The sequence below is a fragment of the Erythrolamprus reginae genome, chromosome 3 (assembly GCF_031021105.1).
Source record: "Erythrolamprus reginae isolate rEryReg1 chromosome 3, rEryReg1.hap1, whole genome shotgun sequence".
Taxonomy (NCBI): domain Eukaryota; kingdom Metazoa; phylum Chordata; class Lepidosauria; order Squamata; family Dipsadidae; genus Erythrolamprus; species Erythrolamprus reginae.
This window is the reverse complement of record NC_091952.1, coordinates 83,224,946-83,240,495: the sequence shown is the minus strand read 5'-3', so window position 1 is coordinate 83,240,495 and position 15,550 is coordinate 83,224,946. Positions and strand designations below refer to the sequence as shown.

At 38.1% G+C, this 15,550-nt stretch overlaps 1 protein-coding gene across 8 annotated transcripts in view; it reads right to left on the bottom strand.

Annotated features, from left to right (window-relative positions):
- Window positions 1-15,550, bottom strand: part of PATJ (PATJ crumbs cell polarity complex component) — a 206,103-nt gene that overhangs the window by 135,676 nt on the left and 54,877 nt on the right. The window lies entirely within an intron of this gene.

Below are 15,550 nucleotides of genomic sequence, written 5' to 3'. Positions count from 1 at the left end.
TTTACCGTCAGCAATTTTCGAGGGCAGATTTAAGAAATGTTCTTATGCCAAAAGGTTATGCAGCTGTAATGACGGAACAGTCAAACCACTGGCCCGTGTCTTATTATACTGTTTTCTATAGAGACTTGCACAACAGCTTAATAATGACACTCATCACTCTTTTCCTTGATGATTAGACAAATTTTATGTACACCAACAGAAAGCACCCCTTTGAATGCGTTGGAGAGATCTAATAGTTACTGTTTGCAATGCTAGTCAGTTACCACAATAATTTAGTATATTGATAATGGAAAAAATTCCTTACATCTCTGTATCTAGCCTGTGTGCAATATATACATTCGATGAGGTCCCACTCATCATCTTCAGGCTGGTGTTTCTGTCCTTGTTCTAAGGCGAACACTGCGAGACCTGAGCTGCCTTCCTTCTATAAATACTGGTGACTGGGTGTGGTTTGATGGCTCAGCAATTGCCTGCTGTGTAGAAACTTCCTGGTGAGTCAGTGGGGAAACATCTGGGGTTGTTGATGTAGCTGAAGTATGCTGATTAGTTAATGGTTGTTGATTAGGCGTGATATCCTGAGTAGTTGGAGCTTGCAGGCTACTTGATTGTTTTGCAATGTGTGTCCTGAGTCTGATTTCAGTTTCTATGGCTGGGATACGTTTGAGGGCTGGTTTCCAGATGTCTGGTAGGCGGGAGGTATCATCCCGCTTGTTCATATTTTGGGGATGTTTTTCTGGTACAGATAAAAAATAGCCAACATCCTAAGAAATCCCAAAGACAATATCCAGCTAGAAAACCAGGAAGTTTATCAAATACCGTGTAAAATCTGCCCAGCCACATATATTGGACAAACTAACAGGAGAGTAGATGCACGTGTTGCAGAACATAAGAATGCATTAAGGAAAAAAGAAAAAAGCCTCCTCCCTTTTCCAACACTTCAAAACTACAGGACATGAAATTGATTTTGACAATACCAAATTAATTTCCAAAACAGAACACTACAGCAAAAGGATAATCATGGAAGCCATCGAGATAGAAAAACATCCCCAAAATATGAACAAGCGGGATGATATATATATACTCTTTTTACATGTCAGTCATTTTATTTCAGTCATTGACCAGCAAACATTTTATATAGGCTACTGAAAATTATTAATATAAATTAGTACAAGATAGTCAAAGGATTTTAAATGTTCAACTAGCAAGCTCTGACAAAACCAATTATCTTCAAGTAGAGGGAGCTCTTGTACAAGAAGAGAAGCTACTAAGGAGACATTTAATGCAGAAACAGTCTTTAATGCTGCAGAGAAGAACCGATTGTCCCCAAAACAGCTGAATGGCAACTCCGCTGAAAGTAAAGTGACACTCCCAAAACTAAATAATAATTGAACAAATAAAAGGACCAGAAACCATATTTGAGTTCCAAAGACTTTGGGAATTCTTATCCTTTCTTCATAAACTGTTTAGGTTACAAAAAGGGCCTTATCTTTTTATACATTTATTTTAAGAATTTATACCTCTTCCATTTAAAATTAAAAACAATTAAAAATATTCAAAACTAACAGCATTACAAATACAGTGGTACCTCTACTTAACAACGCCTCCACTTAAGAACTTTTCTAGATAAGAACCGAGTGTTCAATATTTTTTTGCCTCTTCTTAAGAACCATTTTCTACTTAAGAACCTGAGCCCGGAAAAATTTCCCAGAAAATCTGAGAGCTGCATGATGGCCCGGCCAGTTTCCTGCCATTCCCCCTGGGTTTCTCTCTCTGGCGCAGTGTATGGGAGGCAGCCTCGCGACAAGTGTATGGGAGGCATGTGCTCCTCCTCACCACCTCAGAGTCCCTCTTTTTTTTTAAGCCTCAAAGTTTTGGATATTTTTGATTCCCCTCACCTTTTTCCTTCCTTCGGCAGTGACTGTCCTCCTCCTCTTTTTCCTCCTCCTCCTCCCACCCAAATTCCGAGCTTTTATTTCTTTCCTATCGGGTTTGCACACATTATTTGCTTTTACATTGATTCCTATGGGAAAAATTGCTTCTATTTACAAACTTTTCTACTTAAAAACTTGGTCACGGAATGAATTAAGTTCTTAAGTAGAGGTACCACTGTATACTTTAACTTAAAAGGCTTCTGTAATAGAGATGCTTGAAGTCCTTTTCTAAGTTTTTAAAATGTGAATCCAGTCTCAACTCCAGGCTGTCCTGTAACATAGGTCCGATCACCAACAAAGTAGAGGTAGACGTAGAATAATCTTGATGAAATTATGTACAGGAATAAATGGTCTTTTATATCATTTTGGCCTATGCCATATATAACTATCTACAATATGATGGTCTACTTGATTTGAACCCAAGTCAAGTTCGCTTCAAATCAAGTACATCTGCTCCATAATCAGTCACATTCCCCCACCCCATTACAAATTTTGAGCAGCCCTAATTAAGGCATCTTTGTGGTTCAAAAGACATGGCTATGGCATATTCATAATAAGTACATTACCACTTATTTTTCACTTGGTACAATAAAATATATAGATTTGTGATTATATGTAATTCATATTTTAGACGAATTATCATTTGTAAACCCACTTTGTTACTGAGAATAAAAGAAATAAAACTCAATATACAGATTACAGTGATCCCTCGATTATCGCGAGGGTTACGTTCCAAGACCTCTCGCGATAATCGATTTTCCGCAGCATAGTGGTGCGGAAGTAAAAACACCATCTGCGCATGCGCGCCTTTTTTTCCATGGCCGCGCATGCGCAGATGGTGGAGGCGGGGAGCGACGAGAGTGCGGAAGCCGACAGATTGCTTTGAATGCCGGCTGCCCCCGCCCCCCCAGCACCCGCCCGCCGTTTGCCGCTCGCCGCTCGCCCGTTCACCCGCCCGGCCGCTCGCTCGCCCGTTCACCCGGCCGCCCGGCCACCGTTTGCCGCTCGCCTGTTCACCCGCCCGGCCGGCCGCCGTTTGCCGCTCGAGAGCAAGAGGGGGAGAGATAGAGAAAGAGAGAGAAGGAAAGAAAGAGATGAGAGAGGGAGGAAGAGAGTGTGAGAGAGGAAGAAGCAAGATAGAGAAAGAGAGAGAGAGAACGAAAGAAAGATGAGAAAGGAAGGAAGACAGTGAGAGAGAGGAAGAAAGAGAGAGAGAGAAGAGTGGAAGGAAGAGAGAGAGAAATGATAGAAAAAAGGGGAGAAAAAAAGAGAAATGAGAAAATGATTGAAGCAGAGAATGACAGGAAAGAAAGAGAAAGAGACAGAGAAGTGACTCTTGGTGATGGCGTATGACGTCATCGGGTGGGAAAAACCGTGGTACAGCAAAAAAAAACGGTGGAGTATTTTTTAATTAATATTTTTTGAAAAACCGTGGTATAGCATTTCGCGATAATCGAGATCGCGAAAATCGAGGGATCACTGTATACAAATGCTATTTCTACTTTGCTTTCAAATCCCAGTAAATACTGTTAGCTTCTGATTTCCTAGCTTTCTAGCATTTCAATGAACAAGAAATTGTAGGGTTGTTTAAAAACCCCAAAAACCCAAAACGTGAATATTACTTTGCTCCTTTGTGCCTTCGGGCCTAGATCTAACTTTACCAGTACCAAATCTCTCTAGATAAAACAACCGGCGAAGGACTACCAAAGTTTTTACTACCACATTGTGGGCATAGCTTATGAAAGACGCCCTGCATTTTATTTCATCATCTTTCAGTGCAAATTGGGTGCTCTGGGGTAGAGCTCCATTTTCGCTACCCCACTGCGTTCCCCTCTGTCCAGACAGCAGCCCACCCCTGAAAACAACAAAATATTACTGAGCAGGTAAGGGTACATTACCAACTGGCAAATACTTTTTATATTACTGTCAGCTCTGTAAGGTAGACCAAACAAAGGAAAATACATTGCACATCTAAAGTTACTTCTGTGAGAAAAGTTACAATAATAGAACATTGCAAGTGCGAACATGCTTTTCTTCTTCCTGCTTCTGTCTCCATGTGAATTGTTTGTCTGTGTGTTTGTATGGGTGCATTCTGAGGCATTCTTTGTAAATAATTCCCTTGTTTATCTGATCGTTACTAATTGCTCTTCCACTGTCCTTCAGAGCCAACCACTACACTCACTACAATGACGGAAAGGATATTACCAAAGGTTCATTCTTCCTCAACTTTCTCAGATGACAGTATAATAGCTTTTTGGAGCCACAAAGGTCATCATCCATATTAGCCAACAGAGGGCACTAAAAGACCAAGTGAACCAATTTTGCTACGCATAATATTTAATTGTGTCCAATCATTAAAAAAGGATTTATTCTTAAATTGCCAAATAAGTTGCATCAGCATGCAATAAGACAAAACGGAGTTTGCAATTTGCTGAAATACAAGTTAATGAAGGAAAGGAAGAATCCAAGATGAGGCATGGAAGAAGCAGTACAGCTTCTATAGGAAAAGGGTAGAAGGGAACGAGAGGTGGAAAACATACTAGAGAGAAGAAACTGAAAAAGTTTAGAAAGTGTAAGCAAAAAATTTACCTTCAAAAGATTCAAGACTTCTAGCAAAGGTACATTCCGGAACAGTAAACCAACCCAATGCAGGCTAATATCTGACAGGTATATACAGGGGGTGGACAAAAAGATGGAAACACCTTGAAAATCCAGATTTGGAATCCAGATTTGTGAAACTCCCGTCAAACAGTTGTTGTGGAAACTGGGTTCTGTATATGTCTATTGAGCTCTGCAGTGATTTTAGGAGCTGTGGTCTTGCGATCCGCTCTAATAATTAGCTTTAGACTCCAATGGTCTTTCTCAGACAACTTTGACTTTCGACAGACCTGTGCTTGGCTGAGGACGTTTTCCCTTCTCTTTCAAAAGCAGTCATTACTTTTGAGACATTACCTCTTGAAACGCCTAATATTCGGACACTTTCTGTTACACTAGCTCTGCCATTTGAGCACCAACAATTTGGCCTCTTTGAAAGTCTGATAGGTCTGCCATTTCTAAAAGATTATGACCAATTTCCTTAAATTTCTGCAAAAAAATGGGTAGTTTAAAAAAACATATCAAATAACAGAATTTAAAAAAAACCCAAACATTAAAATATGTCAAGTTTTGATTGATTTGAACATGTTCAAACATTATGATGCCAAAAAGTCAAGTGTTTCCATTTTTTGTCCACCCCCTGTATTTCAGTTATGTTGCATGTAAACCCTTGTTATGTTAAAGCAGCGAGATCATGCATTCTTTTAGGAGATGTGCATCAATATATATTCTTACAAAGCTTCAAGCCTTCTGCAAGCTTCAGCAGAATATTGATTCAAACCATTTATTCTGAAACTTCAAGTGTTCTTGAAAACATTTGTGTTTACTTAACCCGTGCTTGCTAGTTGATTTCAGAGACATTTGTCTTGGCAAGACTAGTTTGGTTTAGGTAAATATATTTTCTATAAATTTGGCACTCTCAAGTTGCAAAATATCAGCTACCACAAATATAGATGAGCTGTAACCCTGAACAGATATCTCCGTCATTGTCCCTTCCATTTTAAGTTGCTCCCTGAACATTTTTACTACTGCCAGTATGTCTATGCTGCAAATTATATTGCAAATCCTAGGAAAACACACATTAAAGATCTGAAGATGTAGTAATGGCATTGCATTTTGCAATGTACAATTAAGAGAATTAAGCTATGAAACAATTAATTCACCTGCTTGAAGTTTTTGCAGTCTTCTCACAATTACTCTACTTTTTTTTTTACTTAACCTTATATCTAAGTTTTAATATATTGTTGACAACTATCCTAAACTGATGTACTCCTGGCTAATGTAACTCCCTCCAAATTAGAAGTAATCTTTCTCTCCCTGTCTGTCACACATAAAACAGTTCTGTGAAAAATATCTGCCAAAGTATAACCACATCATGATATTGCTAGAAAATTCATCAATTCTATTGCTGGATTTCATTACAGAATTGTAGGTACACTGAACTTTAAGGAACACTGCAAACTACAACAGAAACCAGGGAACATAAAACAATGCCAAAAATCACAAGTAGCATACAAAGAAAAACAATCAGTTCAGACTAAATACTTCATTAAATAAGGCGTTCTTGGTGGTCTGTTCCCTAAAAATTAAGATATCATAATCATCTCATTATCTCCAACTGTACCACAACTACACACTATGCACCACTTTCAGGCCAATATATTTCACAGGAAATATATTGGTGAAACTCGATGTATTGACTACCCACAGCAATGTGAAGAAAAAGTAGGATATGAAGACTTTAAAAATAATAATAAATAAGTTCTAATTGAAGTTACCAAAATTACTCCAAATAAAGGCTAATTAAAACTTCAAGTGCATACATCTTGTTGAAGGTTTTTAAGATCTTTTAAAACAGATCTAGGATACCAATTGCAATTTTCAGATGTTTCCTGCTTCAGAATGGGAAACTATAAATCAATTACTGGTAATGCAGCAAATATGAAATTTGAGGTCAGTAAGAATGTGTAATAGAGAGGAGGCCTATCTTGGTTTGCATCCAGTTCTTAAATCTAAACTAGGACAAACATTGCAAACAGCGCTTTCTGCAATCATGCATCTGATATCAAAGGGGAAAAAAATAGGAAGGTCTTCTCAGAACAAAATGTTTCTTCCTAAACATGGACCCACACAGAACACTATTATGTTGGAGATAGTATAATTTGTTTGCCAGATTATTAAAATCTGTAGCTGTAGAGAAGTAGTGGTTAAGGCACTAAGATACAAACCAGATACTCTCTCTCCGCCCAACTCAGCCCATATCTAATCCTGCTCCAGTTAACAGTGGTGTTCCCCAAGGCAGTGTCCTAGGACCTACTCTCTTTATACTCTACATAAACGATCTCTGTGACACTATTACAAGCAATTGTGTTCTCTTTGCTGATGATGTTAAGCTATTTAATACCTCCGATAATACTTCTACCCTTCAAAAGGACCTTGACCATGTAGCTGAATGGTCTAACAACTGGCAACTGCAAATCTCATCCAACAAATGCTCTGTCCTACACATTGGTAAAAAGAATCCGAATACTAAATACACACTTGGACAAACTGAACTCACAGAAGACCCTCACTCAGTCAAATACCTTGGAGTACTCATTTCAAATGACCTAAGTGCCAGAGCCCACTGCAACAGCATTGCCAAAAAAAGCACTAAGAGTCACAAACTTAATTCTACGCAGCTTCTTCTCTGGAAGCACCGATCTACTAACCAGAGCATACAAAACATTTGTCAGACCAATTCTTGAATACAGCTCACCTGTATGGAATCCATGCTGCATAACAGACATTAATACAATTGAAGGAATCCAGAAATACTTCACAAGAAGAGTCCTCCACTACTCCTCACACAACAAATTACCTTACTCCTCCAGACTTCAATTACTATGTTTAGAAAACTTATAGCTACGCCGCCTCCGAACTGATTTAACTGTTGTTCATAAAATCATACATCACAATGTACTCCCTGTTGGCGACTACTTCACCTTTAACAACAACACAAAAGCACGCAATAGATACAAACTAAATGTAAATCGCTCCAAACTAGACTGCAGAAAATACGATTTCAGCAATAGAGTGGTCAACGCTGAAATTAACTACTGGACTCTGTTGTTTCCGTCCCCAATCCCAAAATCTTCAACCTTACATTATCTACAATAGACCTCTCCCCTTTTATAAGAGGTATGTAAGGGGCATGCATAAGTGCAGCTTTGTGCCTACCGTTCCCTGTCCTAATGTCTTTTTATCTTTTCTATCTATACTTTATACAGTACTTATATTATGTTAAACATACTACAATATAATACTATATTTGTATGACAAATAAAATAAATAAATTAAATTAATAACTCAATTCACAGAGTTGTTGTGGAAAAAACAGGAAAGAGAAAGGGTATTAGATATGTTTTCTGCCTTGAGCTGTTCAATAAAACAAGGTAAGATATAAATTACATAAATAAAGACACAGCTTAGGATAGAAAGGTTTGACTGTAGAGCATGGATGTCAAAATTGCAACGTCACGTGACGTATAACGACTTTTTTCCTCTTCACTAAAGGGGGGGGGGGCATGGCCAGTATGAAATACATCTAGTTCGTGGACTGACTTTGCCTCAGTCTTAAATTGTGTACATTGATTCCAGCTGGAGGGCGTTTTTAGAACAATGAAAGAGAAACTTTAAAAAATAAAAGATGAGTATTTATTGATCTGCAATAAAAAAATATAGCAATGTATTTCATAAATCTCTGCTATACATCTGGCATTAATCAAGATTTCTATTATAGAAAACACCAGTAAAGATCTAGAGAGAAAAAATAAAAGACAAAAAAAAGACAAATAACTACAGGCAAAATTGGCAAAAGAATTGGTGCTTAACGTCACTCTCTGTTTAACATGCTGGCCTGAAAAATACAGTTTCACTTATAAAATTGAAATAAAGCTCACTTTTGTTTTCATTCTTCAGTTTCAACCCAATAACTTAAACTAGATATGATCTTTGTGCTAAAGAAATGAAACCATCTTAGGAGATAAACTGTACAGTATTTTTCAGGATTATGAAAGTAAATCTTGACAGGATTGTTCAACCACGGGCTCTCAGAAATCATGTTTAATTTTTGAAAAAAACCCCAAGAGAAATATGAATGTGGCTATCTCAGATACTAAAATGCCACTATAATCCAATAAAAATTTGTGCTTGTTTGCTATTAAACAGTAACTGCAAACTACAAATGCTTGCGAATTAAATCTAGCATTAGTTCCTCTGAAAAACGTGCATATTTTAAGAACATAAATGTTTGCCAACATTAAAGCAAGCATGGATAGACCTCAATTTGTGCCCACAACTGAGTCCTAAATTTCTGTTGCTAAGCAAGATAGCTGTTAAATAAGTTTTGAACCCTTTTTATGACTTTTCTTGCAATAGTTGTTAAATGAATCCCTGCAGGTATTATGAAACATAGAAACATAGAAGTCTGACGGCAGAAAAAGACCTCATGGTCCATCTAGTCTACCCTTATACTATTTTCTGTATTTTATCTTAGGATGGATATATGTTTATCCCAGGCATGTTTAAATTCAGTTACTGTGGATTTATCTACCACGTCTGCTGGAAGTTTGTTCCAAGGATCTACTACTCTTTCAGTAAAATAATATTTTCTCATGTTGCTTTTGATCTTTCCCCAACTAACTTCAGATTGTGTCCCCTTGTTCTTGTGTTCACTTTCCTATTAAAAACACTTCCCTCCTGGACCTTATTTAACCCTTTAACATATTTAAATGTTTCAATCATGTCCCCCCTTTTCCTTCTGTCCTCCAGACTATACAGATTGAGTTCATTAAGTCTTTCCTGATACGTTTTATGCTTAAGACCTTCCACTAAGTATTAACTTAGTAACATGGCTGAAAATTAAACCTGGATTTTTCTTGCAAGAGAGTCACAAAAGGCGATCACATGACTCCATGTGATACTGCAACCATCATAAATACAGTACATGACAGTTGCCAATTTTAATTATTTGACCTATAACAGAATTGGAAGGGACCTTGGAGGTGTTCTAGTCCAACTCCTGCTTAGGCAAGAAACCCTACACCGCTTCAAACAAATGGTTATCCAACATCTTCCACTGCATTAAATTAATACATCTACAAAGTACATGAATGCAGCCAAATATAAGGTTCCTTTAAGAAAGCCCATGTATTAGAAATGAAAATCATGCTGTAGCCCTTAATGAGGCTATATTACAGTAGTTTGTGCTGTATGCATTCCTCCTTTTAAAATGGCATTTATTTTTAATCCATGTGAAATGTGAAAGATAAGTATTTAGGATTTTGCAACTGGCACAGCCCAGCCAAATTATCCAGAAAATAAAATGGCATCCCTCCTCTATGAAAACATATCCAAAATTAGTGTAAAATGCAAAGAGTTACAGATTCTTTTTGACAGCCCCATAAACTAAAGCCTGCCAGAAAATTATTCCCAATCCACCCATTTGGGGATCCCCTTCACCTTCCAAATGCATCTGGCATCGCTCATGGTGAGCAACGGTATACTGGAATAGACAAAGACAAGTGAGCAATGGCTAAAGATTCCAGAAATACAGTACAGAAAGCCTCAAATATGGCCTTTGTTCTCTTAGCAATAAAACTCTGTCCTGCTTTGCAAAAGTGAGCTTTACTTTGGGTGATTTATTATGTAATTACAGCAAAGAGATATTAGAGCTCATTAATTATCTCAGAGTATAACACTTTTAAATTAAGTTATCAGCCATACAAATGTCACAATGGATGTCACTTACTCACTTTAACATATAATGATACATTGCAAATACTGCTGGAAAGAGAGGGTAGTTTTCCAGGAAGCTTTAGAAGCAAAACATGTGGTCCATACAGGGCTGGGCTGCAGGGATTTGGGAGAACCTCCAGCTAAGATTCTGTGTAATTCAGAGATGCCCCAAATCCTATTCCTGGCTGGCCCTGCCCCTCCCAGGAGTCCTCACACGGCACCTTTTGGATGCAGGTAAGTGCAGGGTGTATGCAGAGGCTTAGGGGGGCAAAAAACGGGCCTACTGGAAGTTAGGGAAGCCCGGAAATTGTCCTATTTCCTGCCTCCAGAGGGCCTCTGAAGCCTGGGGAGGCTGTTTTCGCCCCCCTGAGGAAAACCACCATAGCCCAGAGAAGGCAAAAACGCCCCTCAATATGGTGCAGGAGGCTGGCTAGGCCACGCCCACCATGACCACACCCACCCAGCAACCTGTCAGAGAACGACTTGGTAAAAAAAATTAAGCCTGGATATGGGTCCATATCCTTCACATTTGGATTTTCTCTCTATCTTCACCTGCCAAACACTAAATGCATAACTTCTTATTCCAAATATTACTATTTGTTAAATTTATTTGTTGGCTATCTTGCTTTGGGGCTATTCTAGGTGGCTCACTCAATTACACCAGGCTGTTTTGGAATTATCAAAATCATGTGAACTTTGGTTTAATTTGTATTCCACAATTCAACCTTCTAGAAGACCCCAAAGGCAGCAGTGATATTTCTAATATGAAAAAAATATTAAATATGTACAGACATAACCATAAATCCATTAAAAATGAAAACCCCTCAAAAATAACCAAGAATAACTAAGATCAGGGCTATCAAACTTTAAGCCTGTGGGCCAGATGCATCACCACAGGTGGGTTCCTGCTGCTTCGGACCGGCTCTACAGGACTGGTAATGGGAATTTTTCCCCGCTTGTCAATCCGGCAGCGATGGCCAGCTAGACACATCCCCAAACCGCCTCTCTCAGCAACACCATAGGTGCTGCCATCTTGTTTTTTGCTTCTGCACATGCGCAGAAGCTGGATTTTTAGCAATGTGCATGCACATGTGCACAAAGCACATGGCACAGCCACATGACATGCACCATACACATTCCCACGCGGTGCACAAGGAAGCGAACCGGTAGCGAGATTAAGCTAGAACCCGTTCCTGTGCGTCAAGTACTGGTCACGCCCATGCCCAGTTTAACAAAGGGGGGAAAGTTGTGATACATCACACGACGCTCCCGTGATGATGTGAGTTTCACACCCCTGCATAATCCTTCACATGCTTGAAAATCATGAGTGGACGCAAACATCTTAAACTGCATCCCAATATTTGCAGGAGAACAGAGGAAATGAATCTGTGTTCATCTTGATGTCACCAAACTTCAGCTCCCAGCTTCCCTTACCATTGTCCAAGGTAGCTCTAACTAATGGCTTCCAGAAATATTTTAACAATCCTAGATAGACAAGCTAAAGGCTTCACAGAGAATCGGGGAAACAAAAGAAGGTAAGAAAAGATTGGTTCCATCTGGCCAGCTGCACTTGTTTTCCTCCTAGCTGGAGGCAGAGAAGGAATCAAGTCTCATTAGATGGTCTAACACTGAATGGTTACTCATCTGAGGGTTTGTTGGAATAGCTCCAAGCACAGGATATGCAAAACTTTAAATGGTTCCTCACAGCATTTTGAAAAGAACCCGGAAACTGACTGGAAACCAGCTGAGCTCTTTTAACATCAGATTTATATCTTCCCAGCAGCTAAAATAAGTTATTTTCTTGTGCCTCAATGATAGTCACTGCATTAATCTAACCAGAAGGTGATACTAGTAAGGATTGCCAATAATGAGGACATGGATCCAGAAAGAAAGGCAGAATCACCCCAATCGCATAAATTTCTTTTCCAGAGGTTTTATTTGTTCCTCTTATTTCACTTTTAGCCTGTTTTTTTCTAGCAATGCATTCATGATAAAGAAGTTGATTCATACTGAACAGACTTAAGACTGTTTGTTGTCCTCTAGATCAGTGTTTTTCAACCAGTGTGCCGTGGCACACTAGTGTGCCGTGAGACATGGTCAGGTGTGCCGTGGGGAAATTAAACATGGGTCCCCAAACTACCATTCCTGCCAGGATCTCCCTTTTGTGTTCATTGAAACAGGCCCAGGTTTCACACTAAGTGAGTATAAATACATTTAGAAACTATGTTAATAACTATATGTATAATATGTACTGCGTTAGAGTGTCATTTTGGTTGGTGGTGTGCCCCAGGATTTTGTAAATGTAAAAAATGTGCCCTGGCTCAAAAAAGGTTGAAAATCACTGCTCTAGATGCCTTGATATCAATTTTTTAAAACACTGTCTATACTTCCAAAGATTTAGAAAGATTAATAATTTATTGTTTATTTATAGATTATTTACCCCAAGAAAATATTCCAACTGCCCCCACATAACTGAAATCATTATATTTTTCAGAGTCCTGCCTCTAAAGAAATTGTCACCTCTTCCAGAAACAAATATGCGTTGCAGTGTTCCCTTTATTTTCGCGGGTTCAAACTTCGCGAATAGCCTATACCACGGTTTTTCAAAAAATATTAATTAAAAAATACTTCACGGGTTTTTTCCTATACCACGGTTTTCCCCACCCGATGACATCATACGTCATCGCCAAACTAATAATTTTTGCAAATAAATAACAAAAAAATAATTATTGTTAATAAACAATTTTGTTTATAAATATCAGGATCACTAAGTGTCTTATTCAATGGTGAGTACCAGTAATAATGGTGAGTAAATGGTTGTTAAGGGAATGGGAAATGGTAATTTAAGGTTAAAAGTGTTAAGGGAAGGCTTGTGATACTGTCCATAGCCAAAAATGGTGTATTTACTTCCGCATCTCTACTTCGCGGAAATTCGACTTTCGCGGGTGGTCTCGGAACGCATCCCCCGCGGAAATCGAGGGAAGACTGTATTATGGTCTTTATTTCTGTATGCCATCTATGAATTGCAGTAACTACTAAGTCTTCTATTAAGTAAATTCAGACTATTATAGCAACAGCAACTCTGTTTACCTTTTTTATTTGTTTAATTTTAAATGGCCTGCCAAGATAGTTCTTCTCACTAAATATACTTCATTTAGAAAGGTTTTTTTTAAAATTCTAGCTTGTAAATACACATTTTAAATCATCCATTCAGTTGTATCCAATTCTCAGAGACAACTTGCAGTTTTCTTGGCAATGTTTTTCAGAAGTGATTAGCCATTGCCTCCTTCCCAGGGTTGAGAGAAAGTATCTGGCCCAAGATCACCAAGTTGGCTTTGTGTCTTAGGAGGAATTAGAATTCATGGTCTCCCTGTTTCTAGTCTGATGTCTTAACCATTACACCAAACTAGATCTCCACAAATACACATATTGCGATATAAACCAATTTTTTAAAATGCTGGAAAATCTAAACCTAAGTTTTACATCCAATGACCAATACTTCATGTTTAGCTACATTTCAACCTAAATATTACTTAATTCTAAACATGAAGTAAAAACAATTATAGCTCCCTGCAAAAGCTAAAAGGTTGTAAAATGTGAGCTCCTCAAAATTTAAAAAAACATGTTTTAAAAAGTCGACCCGATTCATGCAGGCACAGTTCAAATATTTCTTTTGTAATCTGTTTCCAATTTATATCTTGCATTGTAAAAATAGAGTTGAGTTTTACCTATTCTGACATATGTATACAGCAACAGTATGTATTTGTTTTGTTTAACTATAGTGTTTATAAAGCTTCCAGATACATTATACCTAGCAGCTAGCTAGGTTCGTGTGTGTGTGTGTGTGTGTGTGTGTGTGTGTGTCTGTCTGTCTGTCTGTCTGTCTGTCTGTCTGTCTGTCTGTCTGTATAAAATAACACATTTATCAACAAGTATCATGCTGTGTTTCCTCATTCCCCCTTACAGAAAAGTGAATTAGTGTTGTTGGATCATTAACTTTGTCTATAATTTTCATTGGCAATATTCATCCTCATGGTTCTATATCCAGTTTATATAAATTTTAGAAAATTCTTTATTAAAAATAAAATCAACCTTGAGTTGAGGTCAACTGCTGATGACCTTAGGAAACCATGCAGTTTTCTTGCGAACTGTATCCAAAATGGTTTCCCATTGTCTTTTCCCATGATGCTTTTCCAAAGTTCAACATTTCTGGTCTCCAAAAACTATCAAGCCTATGTAGCTTCAGTTGCCAACAAGACGTGTGATTGTAAGGTCATTGGTGCTCTCTGAGCTTGGTTGTTTTCTAGCAGACGTTTCATCACCAAACTAAACAACATCATCAGTGCTAATGCACTGATCTATGTAATGAAATGCCTGCAAAAAACCAACCAAGCTCAGAGAACACAAAGGACCCCAGTTCAAACCTGAGCTACAATGTTTTCTTCTATCAATTATGTGATTCTCTATTAGATTTCACAGGGAAGCTTAAAACGCACATGTTGATTAGGCTGTTTCAAAATCTCAAATTTAACTATTCGGAGAAGATGTAAGAGAAGGTCTTTTCTTATAAAATCTCAGGAAAGACTCTAAAGCAATTGTGGGGGTTTTGGGGAGGAGCAGGTGTCTTTTAAATGGTTGTATCCCTATTTTATTAGGACTTAACAAAATTGCTCCTCACAGCCTATTTCCTTGAGTTATCCCAATGGCAAAAGCCGTAAGCTTAGCAAACAATACTCTCAATTGAATACAGGTAGGCCTCGATTGAGTCAAAAACGTATGTTGTTAAGGAAGGTAGTTGTTAAATAAGACATTTGTTTAAGTGAGTTAGTTGTACACCATTTTGCAACCTTTTTCACTGCAATTGTTACACAAATCATTGAAATTGTTAAGTGAATCATGTGGTCATTAATTGAATCTGGCTATTCCAGATCCAATTAAAGTATGCACATACTTCTTAAAAAAGCTCTCTTCTGCTATAGCTGAACCACTAAGCATAATTTTCAAAAAATCCTTCAGTACCGGTACACTTCCTAAGCTATGATCGAAAGCAATGGTCATCCCCATCTTCAAAAAAAGGAGACCCCTCTCTTGTCGATAACTACAGACCAATATCACTATGCTGCATTCTATGCAAAGTCATGGAATCAATTATAAACCAACCAATTACTCTCTACCTTGAAACTAATAATCTGCTCTCTAACAAACAATTTGGATTCAGAAAAAACTATCCTGCAACCTACAGCTCC